Consider the following 24015-nt stretch of genomic DNA (forward strand, 5'->3'; position numbering starts at 1 on the left):
ACACAAAAGTAAGTGTTTCCGCAGGTGACCCCTGGAAGATACAGGTGGTCTGGGATTGGGGGGGGGGGTGAGTCCAAATTCAGTGCTGTGTCCTTGCAGCTTCTGAGGTCACAATTTCATTCGCTGAAGGAGGAAAGAGGGTTACACGGAATCCCCCCTGCCCCCAGGTGGTCCACAGAGAGGAATGCATTGAGTGGAGAGGGGCTGCCCATGCCCTGGCTGTCGCTGCTGCCCAGGGAGCCCCCCCAGAGGCTGGCGGAATAGTTAGTGCTCCCCCAGAGGGATGTGGCAGGGAGCTCCCCACTACTGGCTCCTGACTGCCCTGCACCATTCCAGTGATTGCACAGGTCGCTGCGGCTGGGGAAAGCATGGGAGCCATCCATGGGCGCCAGCTGGCTCTGGCTGGTGCCCAGGGCTTGCCAGGTTGGAAAGGAGCTTCTTAAAGGCTGGCACAGAAATTCTTTTCCTTTTGACAAGAATGAGACTGTAATCAGTTTTAAGTGGATTTTGTTCTGATGCAGTGATCTGGAGTTCTTCCCCAAGTTCCTAAATGTACATTCCTATCCAAATGTATTCTGCTAAAGGTCAGCATGCCTACCCAGACCCACAATAACTGAAAATCCTGCCTAGGGCCCCTCCCCTTACAGTTCTAGCTTCTGCCACCGACAACATTTTCTGTTCTTGTGGTTAAAATCTATTTCTTGTACTAGCCTGTAGTCCCTTGTAAGGGAAAGGCAGGAAATAGAATAGTTCTGTGGTCAAGAGGACTAGCTACTTGTCTTAAGGACAGAGAGAGAACTACAACTCTGAAAAATAAAAAAAACATTCAAAATGGTTGCAAAAACACTCTAATGGGTGAATCCAAAAACATTTGTAGCTGTAGCTATTGTAATTCATAGTATGTCTAATAGTACTTCCATGAAAGATAGGGAATTCAATACTTCTCTTTTGCTAGTCAGACTAGCTAAATGAGAAACCTCTACCACAGTTGTAGTATTACACCATTATGTTTCACACACATTGAACTTTTTATTACTGGAAAAAGTATACTTAAGATGTTACATGCTCCTATGTTTATAGTAGAATAGATAGTCTCCCTCAACAAGGTGTTTCCACTGCATTCTAAAACACACAGTAGGAAAAGGGAGATGCCCCACCATGATTCACAAAATAGCAAACCATGGTTTTTCACTACAGAAATATATCTATGGGACATTGTTGTGTTCATGTGCTCTACTCTCTCAGTATGAGGCTAATAAATAGAGTGGTTTTGTATCTATCATAGTTTATGATTCAGCCAAAATGACAAGCTAAGATTTAGTCTCTATCCTCTAAATCAAGATTTAAGTTGCTTTTAAGACAGAACCAACCATAGCTGTGATTTGCATGAAATGATATGCTGAGCATAGCAATATTTGTAATTTCCTGGACAAGAGCAAGGAGAAGCGAGAGTGCTTACATTCATTTACACAATGATAACTAGCATTGTCCCTTGGAGAGAAACTGGTTGACATGAAGTGAATATGACTGAGAACCATTGGTGGATGTACGTCATGGGTTATCAATAGGAGATGGCAAAGTTTTTTTTTTTTTTTAAAGCTGACCAATGCTAGTGCTTTCTTGGATTCATTTCAATATCTATACTAATGCAGTGTTCCAACTGCTGGACTGAATACATTAATATATTCTGAAGATTCATGTTATCTCCCCAAACATAAAATACATAATCTGACAGACAGAATGAGGTATTATGTTACATACAATGACAGACCTTTTCCCCATTTCTTTTTCAAGGATCTTATACAACTTAGTATCAAATTTCATTAAATGTTTACAAATAGGGTAAGGTTTGGTTTTATAAACATCCAGGAACATCATGGAAAAAAATCTCGAGAACAGTTATCTAAACAGCAAAAGACATTGCAGTAAAATACACTGCTATGCTGGCATCTCTTGTCTTGCACAAAACATTCTGTAATAGTATTACTTTTTAAAACCCACCTGTGACTTCAAGCCCTGCTAGGACAATGACACCACCGTAAGGGCAAGGCCTGCAGAGACAGTTGGCAGGCTATACTACAATGTGCCAATACCTGTTAAAAAGGACATGTCAGCAGAAACCGTTAAAACGCAGGTGGGGTGGCATGCTATCAGTGCAGCATTATTCATAGAGAAACTTTCTATTCTTACTTGGTAAATACTGGGAATCCCCCTGTAATGACTGGACTGAGGTAAATCAGTCTGTCACACTATCCAATGCTGACACACTGCCCAACTCTAGATTTTTGATTGTTCAGGAGCTTTAATAGCATGTGAGGTGGGACCACGCCGATACAGAAGGGGTTACACATGGTCAACATGTGGCTTTGGCCACCAGCATGCTCACGCTTTGGGGGGGGGGGAGCCCCCACCTGCCAGCACAGCCCTCTAGCTGGGTCGTCTCCTGCACCCAAAGATCGTCTCTGCGCCCGGTTGGATCCAGGCTGTGCTGCAACCCAATCAACCTCTCCCCCCCCAGTCCCACTCCACTCCCCATTTTGAACACCTGGGGAAAGTCTCCTAGTTCGCTTTCTTCTTCCTCTCCTAACCTGGCCTTTAGAATAGCCAAAGCAAGTTGCCTGTTCAGGAGGCATGGCCATAAATGCACCCCCTCTGCAGCATGGGGGGGGGGAGACACTTCCCTCCCCCTCCCCAGTTACTGAGACAGAAGCAATGAGTATGCATGGAGGCTGGGTGGTCTGAAAATATTTAACATTAAAAGGAGGTGTGAGGACTAGAATGCCGCTTTACAGGTGTGTCCTGCCCACGGCGCCCCCAGTCCCACCCTGCCCCTGGAAGTTTCCCGGCATCTCCACCTACATCCTGGAATGGCTGCAATTTCAGCACCACTGCTGCCATCTGTGGAAGGGAGCTGCAGGAGTCCACAACCCGCCCCCCTGCAGAGCAAACCAGCTGGGCAGGAGCAAGAAAAGGGAGGCCAGAAAGTGCTCAGGGCAAGGGTAACCAATTTCCCATTTCAGTCTCTTTTGGGGAAGGCAAAGTTAGCGGGGAAGAGGATGTGCGGGGAGGATAGATGAGGGGAAGCTCCAGGATCCCGCCCTCCTCCCACAAGACTGTTTTTTATCTTGCTCAGCTACTTGCAGGCTGTTCATCTCTGCTGCTGGTGCTGCTGCTGTTGCCACCCCCCCCAGGGGGGGGGAGAGACTGCTGGTTACAGTCCCAGCCAGCAGCTGTGTTGGAAGGAGGGGCTGGGGTGGGAGCAGCTGCAGCTGTCGCCTCCATTTCTGGTGACGAGTCCTGTGCAAGAACCAGTTCCAAAGGCTGTCCTTCGGCAGAGCCACCTTGGCCGGTGGAGCTTCCAGGCTCTGGTGTGCTGGGTGCCTGCTCTGTGGGAGTGGCTGCCTCCATAATCTTCTGCCACACCTCTTGGATCTTGAGCTGCAGGCAAACCTTGGTGTTGAATATGTCGGGAGTACTGGGCCTGGAAGGCTGCAGTGGCTTGGGCTGTGGAAAAAGAACATGGCATCTGTGAGTGATGCCAGAAAAGAGTTCTGTTTGGGGCTCAGATCAGTCAACCAGCATGCCTTCTAAAAAGCAAAAATGGTTCACAACCTGTGAGAATGAGGGCTCCCTCTGCTTTCTGGCTGAGATATGGCAGCCATTTCCTGGAGACATTTGTGAGAGCCACGTAGACACCGGGGAAGCATCTACACTGGAACTAGGAGATTTAGCAGAACTCTGAGTGCAAGCTATTTTGAGCAAATGCCAGATTTCTCTCTGCATCTGCATCACAGAAATGTTGGCTTCCTTGATATTATTCAGAGCCACTTCAATCTTGGGCAGCAAATCAGTTATCTTCTGCTTGCAGCCTAACAGCTTGCTAAGATGTCTGTAGAGTTCCTTGAACACCCAGTCCTGACTCTGAGCCATCTGAGTGATGATCTTCACCATCTCTGTGCTGTCGCTGTAGGAATGATCTGGGGCCCAGGGCTTTAACTGCTTGTAGAGTTCTATCGGTCTTTGTATATCGCCTTGACGCCGTGCATGGGGGTTCCTTGGCAATTCTGCAATCTCTGTATGCAAAGACACGATCTGGTCATCGAGGTAGCCAATATCTCCAGCCTGTTCACACTGCAAGGCTTTCTCTTCCATTTCTTTCCAGGCTTTCAGCATTTTTTCTGAGGATAATCCCGTAGGTTATTTGATCACTGTATCTTTCCAAGTCAAGGTGGATGCTCTGCTGGAAGAACTGCTGTGATGCTGACACCATGTTGTTTTTCATTTTGGTTAAATTGGCATTGTATCTAAGAAGACTCAGCATGGCAGCTCTCTGCCCTCGGAACATTCAGCTATAATCTTCTTTCAGTCCCATCACGTAGTACACAGCTTCAGCCCATATCTTACAAAGTTGCAAAATAGGCAACTGAATTTTGCTGTCCTGTACAATGCAGGTTCCTAGAAGAAAAGGGACCATCATATATAGTTTTGCTTTTAATGAACAAATAAACCATGTAGCTATCCCAGTCTCTTATGCCATCAATAATACACTCAGAGGCTGGCTCCTGGGGGTCCAGGCATATCCGCATTTTGAGAAGTTCCTGGTTGACTGTGCTTATGCCAGTCTCAGACTCAATCCGACACTGAAGTGAATGGAAACTTTCCTCATAATGCAGCGGAAAAGACAAGATCTTGGTCAATTTAAAATACTCATTTTTTTCCTTTAAAAAAATGCCCTGGTGGCTCTATACCTTAAAGAATTTTAGGGGGGGGCTCAACAGGAAAGATAACCACTAAAAGTAAAGTTGCCCCAGTGTATTAATATTTTAGAAATCCCCCCATCCCCACAAAGAGGTTTTTTAATGTTTTTTATATATATAACTTTGTATGTGTATAGACAAGTAAAAACTCTTCAACATTACCACTACCCCCAAATTTGTCAGGCTTTCGAGGGAGGCAAAATAAAATAAAATTTACAGAGTTTCAAGGAAGAAAAGGGAATCGACAACAGTAGCAAGATAATCTCTGAGTTAAGGCAGCAAAACCAGTCCCCCACCCGAAAGTCTGTCTGTCCTGGGAAGAGAGGGGGCCAGCATCACAGCTCTAGGAGTCCCAGTTCTCAAGGGTAAGTTCAGCAGTGGCCTGCTGCAGCTCCGTGCTGATCCGCCACCCGCTTACTCCATCTCCGTGACTGCTGGTGTCACCTTCCCCCTTCACCTTGTTGTCTGTCTCCTTGCCCCCTGCACCAGCTTCCAGCCACTGATCCTCACTCCAACGACGCTTGAGTCATAGCTTGAGTGGGATACACTTCCCACTTTCCCCAGCCCGGGCAATAGGGGGAGCTGCTGGCTGCATCTCCTCTTCTCCCCCAACCTTTTCTGGGGGTGTAGGAGGGGCCTTGAAGACATCCTCATTGTTGTCTTCTTCCTTGCTGATATCTGTGATTTCCACTGTGAGATCCTCTTCCGACTCCCCCTCTGAGATGGGTTCCACTTTGATTTGAGGGAATGGAGGCAGATCGGCCACCGATGCAGAGAAAGAAGAGGGGAGGCCGCTGCTGGATTCTCCAGGGGCCACTGTTGGGAGCTGCTGCTTCTCGCGGTTGTGGCACTCCAGCAGTGGCAGCTGCAGCTTAAACTTGAAAGAGCTTGATGGATCCTCAGCCTGTGGTGGCAGTGGTGGAAGAGGGGCCTTGTCAAGGTGCTGGGGCTGGGGGATAACAATGTTGGGGTTGTGTAGGAAAGCTCTGGGACTAAGGTGGTAGTTACATGTACTCTGGGTATGGGCCTGAAGATAGCGCTTCATGTCGTCAGGATTGAAGGAGAAGTGGCTGCCACCTAGATACATGGGGCTGAGGGTGGGTGAAGGAGTGTAGTTCATGTGTGTTTGAGTGAGAGGGAGTGCTGGGGACAACTGAGGAGGTAGAAGGGCAGCGGGTCCAGCCATGGGGGACACTGGAAATGTACTGAGGGGCTCAGGAACCTGAAGGTGAGGATAAAACCTGAAGAGGCTGTCATGGGTCAAGCAGGGGTGGCTAGGCACGGGGCCCCCACGGAAACAACATCCCTCTCCACCATGCCTCTGCTCCTCATCCAAGGACTCCTCCACTTTGGCGTTAGCTGACGTCCCATCACTAGTCGCTGACTGAGCCACGGGCCAAGTGGTGAGCCACTGCTGAGAATATGCCAGGTGAGTGCAGCTGATCAGCAGAGGACAGCATGTCAGATGGCGTGGAGGGTGGGAACTGGAAGTGGGAGCCACCTAAGGGCACCGGCGGGGCATTCTGGGGCACTGCTCCACCTCCCATGCCCATGTTAATGAAGGGATAGCTGACCAGCACCAACTTGTTGAAGTTGAACTTGTAGGTGAAATGCTTGCCCTTGGTCTTGTGCCAGATCTGCTTGTTCTAGTAGTACCTGAGTGCCTGGCTGAGCTTGTCATTGTTCATTTGGGGCTTACATTTCTACCCAGAGCCAGGCCACTTTGTCTGGAGACTTTTTTTTTTAGGGAATTTCAGTATTTACTCAAAGGCATTTCAGAGAACATGACAGATTTACAGTATTAGCAAACCCCCCTTTCTGGAGCCCAAGAATCCCTCTTGCAAAGATGAAGGACCTTTAAAAGTTCAAGTTCTAAGTAACAGAGTCAATTACATTTGTCCCCTCTCCTCCCCCAAAACACAACAACGAAGCGCTCTGTGTGCTAACAACACAGCTTTTTTAAAAAAGGAAAACAAAAATTCTGCATTGTTCTAAAACTAGATAAAAAATAGTATTTCAAACTGTACAGTCACCAGAAGTAGTTATCAAAAATTCACACAATTCACTTGGCATCTCCAGCACCTTCAGTTTTCTGTGCCTGATCTGTTTTGGCATCTCCATTTTCTGCAGGGTTATTCCCATCCTTGCCTGCATCAGCTTTCCCCTTTCCCTTAGGTACCTTCTCACTCTTCTTTGGAGCTGCCTTTTTAGATTTAGTTTCTGTCTTTGGAGGAGCAGGTTTAGCAGATAACCTTGCTGATCTCCGCTGTGGCTCATCCTTTACTTTGGCCTTATCACCCTTGGTATCTCCTTCAGCCTTTCTCTTTGGCTTGTCTGCAACGTGTGATTTAAAAAAAGGGGGAGGAAAAAGGCGATGCGCGGCTGAGGTGACGGAGGAATAAATGAAAAGGCACGGGTTGCAGGTGAGGAAGAAACTCGACCGGTCATGGGGGGAAGGGAGAAAACCTGCAAAAGGAAAGGATGAGGGAGGCAAGAAGAAAAACGACAGTAGGGGGAAGGTCCAGTGGTTGGGCTCACTCATGTTGCTCGCGACCCCACTCGTCTGGAGATTTGATGACAAATTCCCCATAGTCCCCCTGCCAGGTGATGGCATCATGGCACTCCTCTTTATGCAACAGCTCCAGAATAAAATGCCACAGCTGGATTTGCCATGAGCCAGGACTCAACTCGGGCTTGTAGGCCCAGTCTGGTAAGGCGAAACCTGCGTCCGCCAGGGTCTTCTTCGCTCCTGGTGTGTGCAGCCTCCAGCCGCCAGGTCGCTCTCGGGCTCTACCCCCACCCCCCGCTGGCCCCCACTCCACCATCAGAAATTCCTGTATAAGGTCAAAGGCCTTTATTGATGTTTCCATTTTTTCCAGACCTTTATGAGAAAATCCTGTCTGCAGGCTTGGTGGTATTGTCAGAATTGTGGCCACAGTATCTGTCACTGTGTTGCCTTCTTCCACCTCTCACATTTCTCTCCTGGTTAGTGAGTCCTTCAGGGGCTGTTGCAGCTGGAATGTTGGGTGAATTTTCCAGATGACATGGGGAAGTCAACTGCAGACATGTGTGCAATCTTCTATAGAGAACCGGGCCTGGTTCATGTTGGTCTGATTTTTAGTGCTGGAGTCTTCCACACATTTCCTCCTATTACTCCTGCTCATTTTCCTCCAACAACGTGTAATGTACATACTTTTGGATTATCAGAGTACCCATTGACAATCTCAGCTTCCTCATAAATATAGAAACATCTCCCCAAACACTCCTTCTCCTTTATATCATTACAGCTTTAATACCATGAATTCTTACATTGTTTTGGATGTAAGAGCTAATTCTACCACTAAAAATACCATTCAAATCCTTATTAAGGAGAAAGCAGACAGACCAAGAAAGCAATTAGAAAATCACATGCTGGAGTAAGATTTCTCTCCTGATGCACTCTCCTGTACAATTGCAATCCCTCTCAGCTCATTTTGGACACAGAAGGGCAACTTGTGGGATACACCTGCTTATCCTTGGTTCAAAGACAATGCCACTTTAAATCTCAAGACACTAGAAATGGACAAAAAGGACACATGTAGAAAAGTTCCATCAGAAATACATGCTGCAGTGCTAGGTCCACAAACATAATATATGGAATGGTACCTATGGGTAAAAAAACCTCCTGGCCAGTGTAGGAATTGACAGCATCTCCCAAATGGCCCTTTTTCAAAGCACTGAAGTGCTGCACATGTTTATGCACCCGGAAGTCATCCTAGGGCTTGAGTGCCATGGATCCTCCCTCGGGTGCTGCAGACTCCCAGATGTATTGCCGCCTCAGACTCCATCACACCTGCTGCAACCCTAGTACATTTTATATGTAAGCAAGGGCAAAGTTTAGCCAGAGCTTTCTAAAAGCAATTTTTGTGATAATTTCACACAGTTTCTTTTGACCTGTTGTCTTAATAAAGGAGCTGAACGTTTTTGGGATGCTACAAGGAGGGAAGGGTGTTTTGTCTTTTATTGTAACACAAAAGCCTCAGAACATTGCATGGTAACTGAAAAGCCAGTCAGTGACTTCTGTGAACAAAAAATACACTTATCGGCTTCATAAAAGCTACTTGGCTAACTTTCTTCCTCAGAACACTTTCAAAAATGTTGGTGGAACAGGTTAAAAGGCCACAAGACTTCTCAATTCAGCCAAGATGATTCACTGTGTTGAACAGCTACAGCACTGGGGCTGCTTCAGAGCAGCTGCTGAAATCCACCACAGTCTGCACTAAAGCAGGCTCAGGCTCAGAAGCTCAGCAGCACCCAATTCTCAAAGAAGAAGAACCCCGACACAGGTGAAAAGGTTCAGCCTTCTTCCCAGGGGTGGAAGGCAAAGCTGACTACAGGATCTAGAGCAGAAGCCTGACTCAGAACAAGAAGGTGGTGGGTAATAATTGAAAGCAGACAGACAGGGAAGAGAGATCAGATCAGAAGGAATCTACTGTAACCTCCTCCTCAGTCAAAAATCTGTATCTGGTATCAGGTGCTCTCCAAAGCCTGAGTCAAAACACACAATAGTGACAGGGCCCAAATCCAGTCCCAGGAACCACAATGGGGCAACGCCACACTCATCCCAGAGATGCTGCTCGGCATACTGACATCCAATTTGCATTCACAGTACAAGACACATTCCCTGACCCTTTATGCACCGGCACTGGGATGCAGACACCTCTCATAAACAAACCTTTCTCTCAAGCTAGAAAATAGGAATGGGGGGACTCTGAAAGACTGTAGAGGACACAGCCCATTTTATTCCATTTGCTTTGAAATCTGATAAGCTAGGTGACAATGTGGGCAGCTGATGAGATACCTAGGTCTGTTCCAATTTCCATCAGTCTTCCCCAGAGACTCTCACCCATCAGTATTGCTTAATGGAACAATCTCCTCAGAACTGGAACTGTTATTAAATCTTTTGGAAAACAGATTTTTACTAAATGTGAAGCCTGCTCAAATTAAAAAACACTAAAATATCTCCTATAAAGACTTACTCAAAAGTGAATTACTTGTATCAGCCATTCCAGTAGCTTAGAAGAACTAACAGCTGTCTCTGCACTTTCTATGGTTGGCTAAAGGAATCCCCAATTATTGGCTAGTCTGATTCTGTCGCTGCCTGCATTGCAAAATTTACAAGAAGTAAATGGCCAGTAATTGGAGACATAAGCTACTTTCATTCTTAGAAGAACTCATATGTAATATTCTATTCTAGAATTAGATGGTTTAATAATCTTTTCTGGGGATAAAGAGGTATTTGCTCCCCTCCCCCTTTAATTCCAGTCATTCTGTCTTATCTTTGAAAATGGATTCCATCTTCTGTTTTTAATATTTTAGGATACACAAAAAAATTGATCTAGCCACGCTACCAAAGTTGACTTCCGTTCTGCCAAGTTTGAATACTTTGTTTAAGCATTTCCCTTTCCAGTGATCTCTTAGCACAGAGTAGGAAGTGCATTTCACTTCTGTTTTGTAGGAACTTGCATTAGTAAATCCCGGCGCAACCAGTCATGCAGGGGTCAATCAGACTTTGCTACTGCAGCCTTTTCAGAGTTATTGTGTGTAAAGAGAGTAGTAACCTGTTCCTTTATATCTCTTCTCTCCCTACTCCCAGCTTTCATATAAAAACTTCAAAAGATTGACAGCCCAATACCTTGGTTGAAAAGTTTTTTTACACTTCTTTGTAAGTTTGAGTATGAATCACCTCTGCCTTTATGTTTTTTTAGACATATTCTTTGGTAGGCAATTAAAGTTCAAAAATACCTTTGCTTATGGACACTTGCCATTTCCTATGCGTTCAGGTTTGGTGATCAGTATAGTCTTATTACAAAAATTTCCACACTTTCTGTGTCTGAGCTAAGCCTTCCTTGGTGAGCAGCACTCCAGTAACCCCTAAGCTAATGTCAATGTGCTGTTCTTGTGGGCTGCAAGGACTTGGCTTGGGGGGTGTTCGCTTTTTAAAAGTCCAGAGAAAGACAAATAAAGGAAAAAGGAAGCTGAGCCTCCTCCCCATTGCCAGTGTGGCAATTCAAGGGCTGCTGATGGAGCAGTTGTTCAACTGAAAATTTTAAGTTGATGTAGGTCCCGTTTGCACTGTGGTCTTCAATATAAGTCACATGGAAGTTTTTGGTCCATATTTCTTGGAGAAAGAACAAGTAAACATCTCTGAAGATGCACAAGTGGTTCTTCCTGTACTGTTTGTATAGTTCAGAATGCGGCAAATTCCACCTCAGAAAATTATAATCACAGTTTGGATCTCTACCAAACCAGTATTCATTGTTCAGTTGGCAAAGCTGGGGTCAGGGCACAGAAGCACCCCCAGGGCTATTGATTCCAAGAAACAAAGGGATAGAAAACAAATGTACCAAGAACCTGAAAAAGACTTCTTCCCCAGTTCACAGATTACACAGGCATCTTTGCAAAATCAGAAACAAGACAGACCAGGGGGATTCTGGGTGTCCTGCAAGTTGTTCTGATGCTTCACTAAGATGAGAAGTCAGAAAGGAGAACCGCCTTCCTGACCCAACTCTTTCCTCCTGCATCTGCACATGACACAACCCAGGCCTGTGGGGCTGAACCAGAAACAGACTTCAGGCAGGTGCATTTCACTAGTGCAGCTTTTTCTAAGGCCTGCCTAAGCAACTTCACCAGGTAGTGCAAGAGAGAGAACATGCACTGGGGTGGAGAGTCTGCACTTCCTCTCTTCCCCAGCTTCTCTCAGCAGGCAAAGTCCTCTTGGCCTACTTCCCTTTTCAGCAAGAGGTCAACCCTACCAAGGGGTAAAGGGCACAGGTAAACACAGAGAGGAAACCAAGAATGCCCAGGCAGCTTTTCAACTACAGGAGGCAGGGAGCTGTCCAAATCCACTAGAAAAGAAAGACCATTCCACCCCTACCACTGAAAAAGCCACCCTCTCTTTGTACTGCTTCCTTAAAAAACAAAAAAGGTAAGAGAACTCTGCAGCCAAATACTATAACATCCCTGCTAGTAAACCCAAAACAATGCTTTCCCAAATGAATGTGCTCACCAGCCTGCACCCAGAGTCCGCACTGCTTGTGCTGGGCTCCCAGAGAGGGTGTCTGTTGGCAGTTTCAGTTGGCAGGCAGCTCCAGTGGAATCACCACCCTCAGAGACATGTTGGAAGTTATGTATAAGACGTGTGACCCATTGGATATCTGCAAGGTGACACTTGTGCTCCTGCTCATGCCCTGCTCTGTCCGTCCCCCAGAAGCTGTCCACCTCAGAGCCTGGGGGCTGTTGTGGACCCCTAGTGAACTACCTCAGGGTACCCCTTGCATGGGCCCTGAGGGGTGACCCCATGGCTAGGGACCACCTTGCATTGGATGTCCCCATGCTTGTGGTGGACCACCCATGGGATGACCCCAATGAGGTCCCATGCCCCCAGAAGGATTGTGGGACCAGTTAAACCATCTCATTGAAGATTCACCTTTACCTATTTAGAGTTTCTTTTCAGAAACATTTTAATATATATTTATATATATAATATGTATATATTATACAGGGTATACAGATTTCCAAGAACAAGACACTTTAAAACATGGGACTGTAGCCGCAACACTCTCATCGTTGTGTTGTAGCAATTTGTGTTGGTCAGTCAGCTGTTGAGACATTCAAAGACTGAAGATTCTGGAGTGTTATTTACACAGGTGGGCCGAGAGCTCTTTCCTCTAAAAGGCTCTTGTGATTTAAAGTATGTGCAGTTTCAAAGCCCTGTGGAAAGGGGACAAAAGAAAAAAAACACCCACAAACTATGTACAGTGTAAACAGCATAAGGTGTGATATCCTCCGCCCGCGCACGACCAAGGCTCCCAAAGAAGCCACAGAATGGGCTAACAGTCCTCTTCTGTTTCCCTGGGTTTTTTGCGAATAGCAGTTAAAGCTGTGGCAGGCAGGGATCCAATGATGGTCATGAAGGCCTAGTTTGTACCTGGGGACATTCTTCTGGGAGTGGTGGCAATACATCCAATAGCCAGGTCCGTATGATAAAGCTTGGCAATAGGGCTTTGGGTGCCACTGACAGAGAGAGACATCTCCCTTGACATACTTTTTCTTGCACTGCTTACAAGGGTCCTCCTGGTAGCGAGGATCATGAACCCAGCGGGAATCTGCCGGCCTGATGTAGTAATGATAAATTTGAAATAGCCACAAGTGCATTTGAAGGCCAGTGGACTCTGGGTGGGCAGCAAACCGAAGATCTTCATGAGGCTGTGGTGGGGCAGGAAGACCAGATATTTCTGGGGTTCCAGCAGCTGCTGGGTCTTGAACCTGGTCTCCAGAAAGTCATGTGAGCTCTGTCTCTTTAAATGGCAAGAGTGAAGAGCCTGAAAAACACTTTCCATGGGAGATTCTGGAGGGTCTCCCAAAATGCTGTTTATCATACAAGGTGTGTCATTGGGTCTTCCTTCCCATGAGCATCCTTTTGATGCTCTTCTGTGGTAACATCTCCTGTACGGAGGTGCTTGTGGTGAATTTCATGCTCAGACAACAGTAGGAATAACCTCCCTGGAAGAGAATCTTCCCCGAAGCTTGAGTTGGAAGGGTGCACTTTTCTACATGCTTTATCTGTCTTTGTGACAGAGATGCTAATGCTTAAGGACTCTTTTGTCCTTAGATGTGAATTCAGATGAGGAACAGCTCTTGGTTCTTTAGGCATACAACCAACAGCTGCATTTTTCCCATGTAAAGAACACGGGTGTCCTGAGCGGTTTCTGGATATGTAGAGGGAAGTGTTGTTGGGATCTTTTTAGTCTCACACCAACTACCAGATGGCTCTGAAGACTCCAGATTGAGTTTAGGATTGGAGTTCTCCTAAAGAGCAGTCACAAATGAAGATGACTGGCCAACAGGTGGAACTTCCCATAAGTCATCTGCTACCGCAGAGCCATGCTTTGAGCTCTACCCATCATCACCTCTGCCCTGTTCTTCCTGGTTAAGAACTCCAGAAGGCACCTTGACAGCTTCATTCGCAGCTGGTGTTCTGCTTGCCAGTAGCACTCGCCCGACATTATGCCAGAAGCTGTTGTTCCTTGAGAGGCTTCCTGCCTTGCATTTGCTCTGCCATCTCAGGCACTCTGATTCAAGCTTTGTCACCATGTCCAACACATGCACCGGATCAGCCTGCTGCTCTCCATCACTACTGCTCCCCCAATTGCCTTTTCAGACTGTGGCTTGCAGCCCCCTAAGGTGGAAAATGGGGCAGGTGCAGGAAGCGTGACTTTGGGCTGCTCTGGAACCCTGGTCACAGCTGGGGCACTGGGGCAGTTTTTGGTGCAGTCAGCCAGTAACGCACTTGCTCATTGTTCCAAGAAAGCAACAATCTTGATCATTGACAGAGGCCTCCCTGGGAACCCCCCCTCCCTGCCATCACTCATACTATGGATGGAGCAGTGTTCAATGCCTCAGGCAAATGGCTCAGACTGGTAGCACCTCCCACTGGCCTCTCTTGGCCTTTCCAGGTGAATCTGCCTTCCTGAGGTCCAGTGACTTTTCCTGCGCCTGGTCACCCTCCCATTGATGTCCCAGGTGATGTCTTTTTGGAGGATATCCTGTTGCTGCTACACTGCTGGGCTGCAAAAAGGTGATCTTGGTATTTCCTGGTTTTATGACTGCCCAGATGTCCAACAGCCCCTCCATCCTCCACCTGGTGGATGGTGGCAGGCAAGGCGCTCTTTTTCTACCTCACGTTTGGCCCTTTGACACAAGTGTGGCTGCCGTTCCTGCAGCAGAGAAAGTTGGCAGAGAGGTTTCCCAGTGGCTTCTGGAGACAGGGGCTGGCTAAGAGATTGGCCTTGGGACTGCTACGGTTTTCTTCTTTTCCCAGTCTCTGTTGGCTCTTGGGTGGGCTTTGTGGGGGATCCTGGTTGATTTCAAGAGGCTACTCTTTTGCAGCTTGAGATATGGCTTTAAGATCCATCTGTGGTGTCTGGTACAGTTTCATAAACTCATCTGTATAGTTTTCTACTCAGTTCCAAAATGCCTTTTCAAGACTGTCAATGACAGCCAGTTGCGTTACTTGATTTAGGGCTTTGAATTTAAACAGTCTCTTGCAGGATCTGCTTCAGTTTAGCACAGTCCACCCTGATGTATTGCAAAAGTTCAATGTCATGAACATTGGCATTGTCTTCAAAACACACTGTCAGTTCCTGTAATTGGGTAGAAATGCGGCTGAACATTGCATTGAAGTTGTTGCAGCTGAGAGAGAACTCCCAAGGCAGAATTGCAAAGTTCCACTGCATGTTGATTCCCTTAACAGTAGGTGTGGATAAAGTGGCAGATCTCCATTAACAACTTTTTGACCAGCATCATCTCATCAATCTGCATAATGTCCTTTGGTTGTCCAGCAAGATATTTTTCCAGTGTATCCAAAATAATCGGCTGAGATACAGACTCCCACTGGAGGGTGAGACTAGCTGGCCTCTACCTGCCCCTTCTAACCCTCTGAGGCTTGGATGCTTCTTTCCCTCCCTCCTGTGTTGGTAGGTTCTGGCCCTGGTAGCCTGCTGGGGCAACTGGGCAGCTGTATCCTGGCTGTCTCCCATCTCCTCCTCCCAGCAAGTCCAAGGGCTGTGCCTCAGACCCCAGATACATCAGACTATTTTTCTAATCTTCAAAGCAGTGGCACAGAACAATTAGTTAGCATTAAAGGGTGAAAGCTACAAAGAGCAGAGCTTTATAATGGGTTTCTTCACATCATATTTATGTATTGGCATACTTCAATATAGTGAAAACTTGTAAATAATTTAGTCTATTATCTTGTTAAAAAATCTTTATCTGTACATCCCTACAAGTCTCTCCTTGAGGTCTGTCCAATAGGTTTGTTGCCTGAAAAAAAGTACCAACCCTGCTTGGATGCTGAATGATTCCAATATTTTTACCATTCACACAGATCTGTGGGTAGGTTCTTTCATGGTACACACAACTACTTGGCTTCACTTTAAGTTTCTTTACACTACAAAAGGCACTTGACTGGGTTTGATAAACATATGGTGGATAGACCAAGACTTGTGAGGTCATACCTGTAGTACCGAGACTGCAAGTATGTTGAACAGTCTTTGATACATGGCTAGCAGACCCAAAGTCAATTACCTTAACCCTGTATGGCTGCAGGGCAGGATCCACCAACATGTTTTCTGGCTTGAGGTCAGCGTGTATTAAACCAAGACTTTTTAGTTTTTTCAGTGCAGTGTCCACTTGTTGCAGAATAGGCCATATAACTTTCAACTGAAGAGGGCTAAACTTGTTTTGTTTCAGAAAATCATATAAATTCTGTTCCAACATTTCAAAAACTAAGCAGGTTGTGATGCTGAAAGCACTCATATGCTCTCACAAAGTTAAATTCATCAGCATTTTCATTACTTAGTCTTGCTAATATGCTCACTTCAATTTGCCCTTGACGTGCATAAGACAGATGGTTCTTCAGAATTTTGACTGCCACTATCTCATTTGTTCCTCTTTTCCAGAACTTTGCAACTTGTCCAAAGGTCCCTTAGCCAAGGAAATCAACAACTTCATAAGTATTTGTCACAGAGCATACCCCATGATGCACTAACTGATAATCACCATCACCATTTGGCTTTGAAGTTGCAGTAGTTGTCACAACTGTCACTGGGTTCCCCAAGTTTGTTTGCAACATTGCAGGCAATATAGGCAGTTCATCAACAATCTGCATTCTACCTCTCTGATTCTCCAATTCTTCACTTTTACACTTCAGTCCACATCACTGGGATCTGTCCAAGGCGTTTAACCCACTTTCCTGTATCCCAGTCCAAGGTGCTTCCACTTGAGGTTGCTGTGCCCCGCTCACTCACTCCAACAGTTCCGGGATCAATGGCAGGGGGTACCGATTCTTCACCATAGTCTTATTGAGGGCACGGTAATCATTGCAGAGACGAAGCTCACCACAAACAACACAGGTGCTGAGGTGGGTGAGGTAGAGGGTTGGATGAACCCACGTTTGTCCAGAAAATCCCGGAGGGCATGGCACTCCGGCTTGGAAAGCAAGTACAACTGACCAACAGGCAGGGGTGCTCCTGGTTGCAAGTCAATCCCACAATCAAAAGGACAGTGCGGGGGAAGTTGGTCTGCCCCCCTCTCTTCAAATACATCTTGAAAATCTGCATACGGTGCAGGGAGACTGGGTCTCCGTAGGCGCAGTCACTCCTAACAGGGTGCAGTGGTCTAGATGAGGGCAGGAATCCCAGAAACTAAGCTCTTGTGCTGTCCAATCTATCAGCAGATTGTGCAACATCAGCCAGTCCATTCCCAGTACAATCGGGAAACGGGGCATATGGGCAATGTCCAACCTCAGAGTCTCCTGATGCTGATGGATACACAAAGTCAAGGGTTGGGTCTCTTTCATGACTGGTCCAGAGCGCAAGGGCCAGCTGTCAATAGCTTCCACCTGGACTGCTGTAGCCTTGTCCTGTAGTGGCACCTGGTGTTGGGTGGCAAAGATGAGGTCCATATAGAAGCATGAGGCCCCAGAATCCACTAGGGCATGGGACAGGATCCATGCCCCCCCTTGGTGCTTGTAGCCAGACAGGGACTAGGATGTGCTGTGGTCCTCTGCCACCAGGTCCATCGAGCCCTTTTGCTTGCCCCAGGAAGCCAGGGCCCAAGGCCCCTGGGGCTTGGCATTTCCCGGTGTCTGCTGCTTCTCAGGGCAGGTGGTGGCAAAGTGTCCTGGTGCCCCACAATAGAGGCACAGGTTAGCTTGGTGCCGCTGGCCTTTTTCCGCTGGGGTAAGGCGTGGTCTTGCAGCCCCAAGTTGCATAGGCTCCACCACGTCTTCTGGGGAATGAGTCAAAGGTTGCAGGCCCCCCTGGGGGAAGGGTAATTGGTAGTCATGTGGCCCCGGCTGCTACTCCTAGCCTGGCATCTGTCCTCCAGGCACCCATTTATTTGCAGGCTGAGTGCAATCAAGGCCTCAAGGGTGGTAGGCCGCTCCACCCAGGCTAACTCATCCAGCACTTCTGAGTGTGTGTGTGTGTGTGAGAGAGAGAGATCACCATCTTTTCTCATGGTTCTGCTTGTGCAAGAGAGCTCTAGAGGAAGTATTAATTTTTTTATTGTGAGGATAAAATACAGAAATGGAGAGTAATGTTGTAAGCTCATTTTGATCTGCTCAGGGAGAACAAGCTGAGTATAAATTATGTAAACAACTTCTAAACTAGTATATCTGCTCCAAGGGGGAAACAGTAGCTTCTTAGAGTTGTAGTAAATAAGGAGGGAAGGATAAACCTCCTTTCCACTCATGCATCCCCAGAGGAAAAAGAAGAGACTGTCTTTGTAATTTATGTTTATTTAAAAAAAAAAAGAAATGCTCCCTGAACACAGTGTCAATGGCAGTTCTCCTTTGGCAGACATACAGACTAGCCTTCATAATAATATCCTACAAGGAACATACCTTACTGTCAGTTTTAACATTTCAAAGAGAACACTCCTTGCATTTTTTCTCATGTATTTCTGTTATGGAAAAAAAGAAATGCAGAAATACTATGGTAGAGCTGTTGCTATGGCACTGTACTACCAGATTGTTTTATTCATTGTGGGGAAGAGGAAAGCTGTTGCCCCTTACTTTTCTTGGTTTATGTGGTCTGGGAGCAAGTTTTGTGTGATGCATTATCTTGACAATAGGGTCAATAGGCAGGTTGTGAGAAATAAATGAAGATTATGCTTGACTACCACAATTGCTCTTTGTTTTTGTATATTAATTGCCACTGGTTTCTGTGTACTTCGATTAAGCAGGAAAACAAACTTAAGCACATTTAGTACTCTGAAAAAACAATAAACTATCAAAATATGTTATGAAAAAATAACGGGTTTGAAAACAAAGGTTTTATATGTGGATACCTCCAGCAATTTCTGTATAAGCCCCAAGTAAGCAAACGGAGCAGCTGCAACACAAATTATGCATCCCCAAACTCCTGTGACTCTTCCCAAAGGGGAACCGATGCCAATCCTTCCTTCAATGGGGAGGGCAGCTGCCACTCAAAATTATTTTGGGGGCACAGCAGTTTATGCAGTCCCACACCATTGGGAATTGTAAACCAAAATTCTACCAGCATTTTGAAAATCTACAAATTTTATTTTTTATTTTTTATTTACAGAACATCCTCTGTTGCAAAGAAATTTTTCTTTCAGCGGAGATTATGTGGAACCAGAGGAGTAGAAGATAAATACAAATACTTTATCTGTAAAGTATACAAATGTTGAATTCTGTAATCATTGAAATGTGAATTATGTATAAAAGGGGAAATGTTATGTAATTTTTTGTAATTAGATACAATGTGTTTGGTAATTTCTCTGCCAAAAATTTAAGATAAAACACACAATGATGCATAGTGACAGAGGCCAATGATGTAAGCAATAAAAATAGTTTAAACTTTGAGTAAAAAATAACGACTTTCAGTAATATTTGTATTAATTTTCTTCTAGAGTCAAAATGTTTCTGTTTGCCCAGGCTTTTAATTAAATGGTTGATGTTTTAACACCTTTTTATACTGTGTTTACAACCCTGAATGTGTCAAAATAATTTGAAGTTTTTTATTCCACGACTGGAGTTTTCTTTCTATTGAGTTTTGCGAAACTACTATTTTGTGTTGTGAGATGCCTCAGGAGGGATCCTCTGTAGAAAAGGCATTAAGATGTTATTATTAAATAAAAGAATAAATAAATCAAAAACATTTTTAAATTGTAAACACACATTGTCTCTGAAATATTTGGATAGATGGACAATTTTTCCCAGGCTAGTTAATGGGGGACATTTCTCACACAAAGAAGTTTACAAATGTTTATGAGCATCTGCAGTGAAATATGAAAAGCAATGAAAAACCTCTTCAACTCAGAGAAAGTGGAAGAAACAGCCTTCCCACACCCTGCCATCCTCTCTAAACCTTTTTTCACTGGTTCAGGGGCTTCCCTGGCAGAAAAAGACATTTACCACACGCTGTCTACCTTCTAAGTTTAAGTCAGAGAGCCCTGACCCAAAACTTCCCAGGGTTCCCTCTCCTATCCTGGAGCCTCCACCAGATAAGCACTCCACTCCCTGTGTTTACTTCCTCTCACTCACGTACTGTCCAGAGCTCTCGAAAAGGGAACTGAAAAATAGTTTCTCTTGTATACACTCATAGATCCAGAGGAGTTAGCCGTGTTAGTCTGTAGTAGCAAAATCAAAAAGAGTCCAGTAGCACCTTTAAGACTAACCAATTTTATTGTAGCATAAGCTTTCGAGAATCAAGTTCTCTTCGTCAGATGCCTGATCCAAACTGGTCAAATACAGAGGAGGAGGAGAGAGAGGGGAAAGAAGGGGACATATATCACAAGGGGACAGGATGCAATTAGCGGGGAGGCAACCCAAACATTCCTTTGCTAGTAAATGTAAACATCTCCTTTTGGTGTGGAGTCAGTTTGCCGTGTTAGTTTTCAGCAGTGAAAGTATCCAATTCCTATGTAGTATAAGCCTTCGATAACCACAGCTCTCCCTGCCAGATGCATCTGACAAAGAGAACTGTGGTCCCCGAAAGCCCACACCAGGCGTCACTGGGCTCCCCCAGATCATGCCTCTGTAAAGGAAATCAGTTACCTGTGATAATGTGATAACCATTCATAGTCTCTATTCAGTCCCAGCTTGACAGAGTCAAATTTGCATATGAATTCCAATTCAGCAGCCTCCCATTGGATTTTGTTTTTGAAAGGTTTCTGTTGAACCACAGCGACCTTTAAGTCTTTGGTGGAATGTCCTGGTAGATTGAAGTGTTCTCCCACTGGTTTTTGGACGTTTCCATTTCTAATGTCAGATTTGTGTCCATTTGTTCTTTTGCGTAGAGGTTGGCTGGTTTGTCCAATGTACAGGCATCTGATGAAGAGAACTTGATTCTCGAAAGCTTATGCTACAATAAAATTGGTTAGTCTTAAAGGTGCTACTGGACTCTTTTTGATCTTGTATACACTGCCACCATTTAGATTAATGACCCTTGTCTTGATTAAAGGGTCTGAGGTTTGTGTGCACTCTTTAATTCAACTCAGCCAACAACTACAAGCCAGCCAGGGTTAAACAAAACAAAATAAACTTTATTTACAAGATGACACATAAAAGTGAATGGTTCTTATATTCATTAACAAACGGTGGTTAGACATGGACTGTTTCAATGTAACAGAACATATTAACTGCCAGCTATCTCTCTGCTGCTTTCTCACAGGAACGTCAAAGGCCTCTCTTTCTCACTCTGCAACAGACTGCAACAGTCATTGGCCCAGCATTCTGCCTGCTCTGGTTGTTTCTCAAGAGAGGAGGAACTGGAGCCAGTTCTGTGTATTAGACTGGGTCTTCAAAGAACCTGAAAGATGTCTACTTTTCTATGCTTGTGCATGAGGACAGTCTTGACTCACAGGACTTTTAAGAGCTGTACAAAATCTTATGTGGTACCAAACCTTTGTAATTTAAATATTATGTTTAGATGTGACATTCCTATAGGGCAGCCTTTAGAAATAGTGGTTCTGTGCTCTGAAAAGGTGCTAGTTCATTATACATAGAAATGGCCAGCATTTGGGTTCATCCAAATTTAAGAAATCCAAAGGTGAAGGTAGTAGAATGCCATTACTGAATTGAAGAGTGAACACGAATATATTGGACTTTAAATTGTAGGGGCTCAGATGTTACTAGGTTCTAAGAACACAAAACAACATTCTCGAGGATCCATAATGTATTCATATCACTTTTGAGAAAACAAGGAGACAATATTTGATCTCTCTTTTCCAGGTCATGCTCATTTTTGAGTGTTTCATGGTAATTGACAGGATATCCCTAACAGATGTCTTCATACAGAGATGTCTTAATGTATTGTCGAAGGCTTTCACGGCTGGAGAACGATGGTTGTTGTGGGTTTTCCGGGCTGTATTGCCGTGGTCTTGGCATTGTAGTTCCTGACGTTTCGCCAGCAGCTGTGGCTGGCATCTTCAGAGGTGTAGCACCAAAAGATAGAGCTCTCTCAGTGTCCTCTCTCAATACAGCCATGGAAAGCCTAAGTATTGATGATTGTTGTGGTTTTTCCGGGGTTTTCCGGGTCTTGGCATCTTCAGAGGTGTAGCACCAAAAGACAGAGATCTCTCAGTGTCATACCCACAACAACCATCATTCTCCGGCCGTGAAAGCCTTCGACAATACAGCCTAAGTATTCTTTTACAGTACAATGGGTGATGTCAGGTACAACCTTTTAACACATTCAATCCAAAAAAATAAACTGGGTTAGAAGCTGCAGTATTCTAAGCAGCACTGAATTTGTGCATTGCACATACTAATTGCATCACCCAAAAACTATATCTAATTTGGAAGATATTTTCAGTGATACATAGAAGTTTCATTGCCCTATGGACTCAAGTTTAAGAGAGACAAAAACATTTTAACATTTGGCCATCAATTTAAGGAACTTGTTTGAGTGATCATTCATGATTTTATGTAAACAGTAACTATACTAATCCTTCTATGGTCCTCAGAACTGGAGAAGAAAAATAGGAAATTATTCTCCACAATCTTGAAGAGGATAAAGCAACTGCAACCTAACGAATAGTAGCACCTTGGTGGAAGTAAATGAAGGGGGAAACAATACATCTTTTCAGCACAGAATTTCTTAAAGTTTAAAAGAGAAAAATTTTCTAAAATGTTGACTCAAAGAGGTAGAGTTGCAGTTCCCAGTTGCATTAAATGGACAATTTAAAAAGCTTCTAAAATGAGATTCTATGAGGCTCGGCCTTGGGTTCACCGGGATATAACTGTGCATGTTTAACTGTTTCATAAATTTATTTTCAAACTTAAGAGGAAGGTTTTAAAACCTGTGTAATACCTTCCTTCCTATTTAGATGTATTGAGACTTTCATCAAAGTGAAATGGTTGCTATCCATCTGTTGATGTCTGCCCCATTCCCACCACCACATCACTTCTCAATTTAGTGTCTTTCTTCCCTGGAATATGAGCTCTGTGGCATAGAGTGGTAAGTTGCAGTACTGCAATCCAAGCTCATGACCTGAATTCGATCCTGGCAGAGGCCGAGTTCATGTAGCCAGCTCAAGGTTCGTTCAGCCTTCCATCATTGCAAAAATGGTAAAATGAGTTCCCAATTTCCTGAGGTTAAAGTGTAGATGACTGAAGAAGGCAATGGCAAACCACTCTGTAAAAAGTCACGAAGAAAACATTGTGATGTGACATCCCCCATGTCAGTAATGACATGGTGGTAGCACAGGGGACCACCTTTACCTATTTTCGTTCACTGGGATATGAATGTTAGCCATCTTCAGAAGTCCTGTGGGGTTACGTGATGTGCCATTACGTGATGTGCAAAACAATACATGATGAAATTTTATGGGACTTTATTTATTGGTATGCATCAATGACATACCAGGCTTATTTTCCATTCACATGAGAAATCTATCTCAGCATTCATCCATTTATTTAGCACTGAGTAATTTCTATAATGACAGACCTGTCTTAAACAATTTACAAAGCATGAATTCAAAGCACATATGACTCATCAATGACAAAAATAGGCAATGACAAACTGAGATACAGATCTCTAGGGCAACAAGGAGCAGAGCCAGATTGGGGGGGCAGGGAGGGTAGTCTGCCCCAGCACCACCAAAGAGAGGGTGCCAGGCAAAGCTGCCAGCTTCCGGGAGCATGCTGATGACAGCGTTGGCAGCTGAGCAGTCGCCCGCACCTGCCCAGCAGGACAGGGAACACATGGCAAGCTGGCCATCCCCTCAGCCAGGCAGGTGAATGGCACAGAGAGCTGGGAGGATGCCTGTGCCACTCGCCTACCCGTTGATGGGGCTGCTGACTTGCCACGCACTCCCTGTCCTGCAGGGTAGTCTAATGGCCTCCCAGCCCTCTGTGCCATTTGCCTGCCCTTCTGAGGGGGCAGCCAGCTTGCTGGGCACTCCCTGTCCTGCTGGGCAAGCGAGTGGCATGGAGGGCTGGGAGGCTGCCCATGCCATTTGCCTGCCCCACAGGACAGGGAGCATTCAGCAAGCTGGCTGCCCCCTCAGCAGGGCAGGTGAGTGGTGCGGGTGGCCTCCCAGCCACCAGTGCTGCCGCCGCTCCACTGGCAGCATGACCACCCTGCGTGATAATGTCACAATGGCACATTCTTTATCATCTGTAGGCAGACATTGTTCTGGTGGTAAGTCAAAGGGAATAAACAAATTAAACTGATTGAAAAGCAAC

At 45.3% G+C, this 24015-nt stretch overlaps 3 pseudogenes; all 3 read right to left on the reverse strand.

Annotated features, from left to right (window-relative positions):
- Nucleotides 1-2076: 2076 nt before the first annotated feature.
- On the reverse strand, nt 2077-5093 carry LOC129343029 (inhibitor of nuclear factor kappa-B kinase subunit alpha-like; annotated as a pseudogene).
- Nucleotides 5094-5100: 7 nt separating this feature from the next.
- On the reverse strand, nt 5101-7492 carry LOC129343083 (ETS domain-containing transcription factor ERF-like; annotated as a pseudogene).
- Nucleotides 7493-12628: 5136 nt separating this feature from the next.
- Nucleotides 12629-17262, reverse strand: LOC129343030 (F-box only protein 34-like; annotated as a pseudogene).
- Nucleotides 17263-24015: the final 6753 nt, after the last annotated feature.

This window comes from Eublepharis macularius, chromosome 15 (genome assembly GCF_028583425.1).
Source record: "Eublepharis macularius isolate TG4126 chromosome 15, MPM_Emac_v1.0, whole genome shotgun sequence".
Taxonomy (NCBI): domain Eukaryota; kingdom Metazoa; phylum Chordata; class Lepidosauria; order Squamata; family Eublepharidae; genus Eublepharis; species Eublepharis macularius.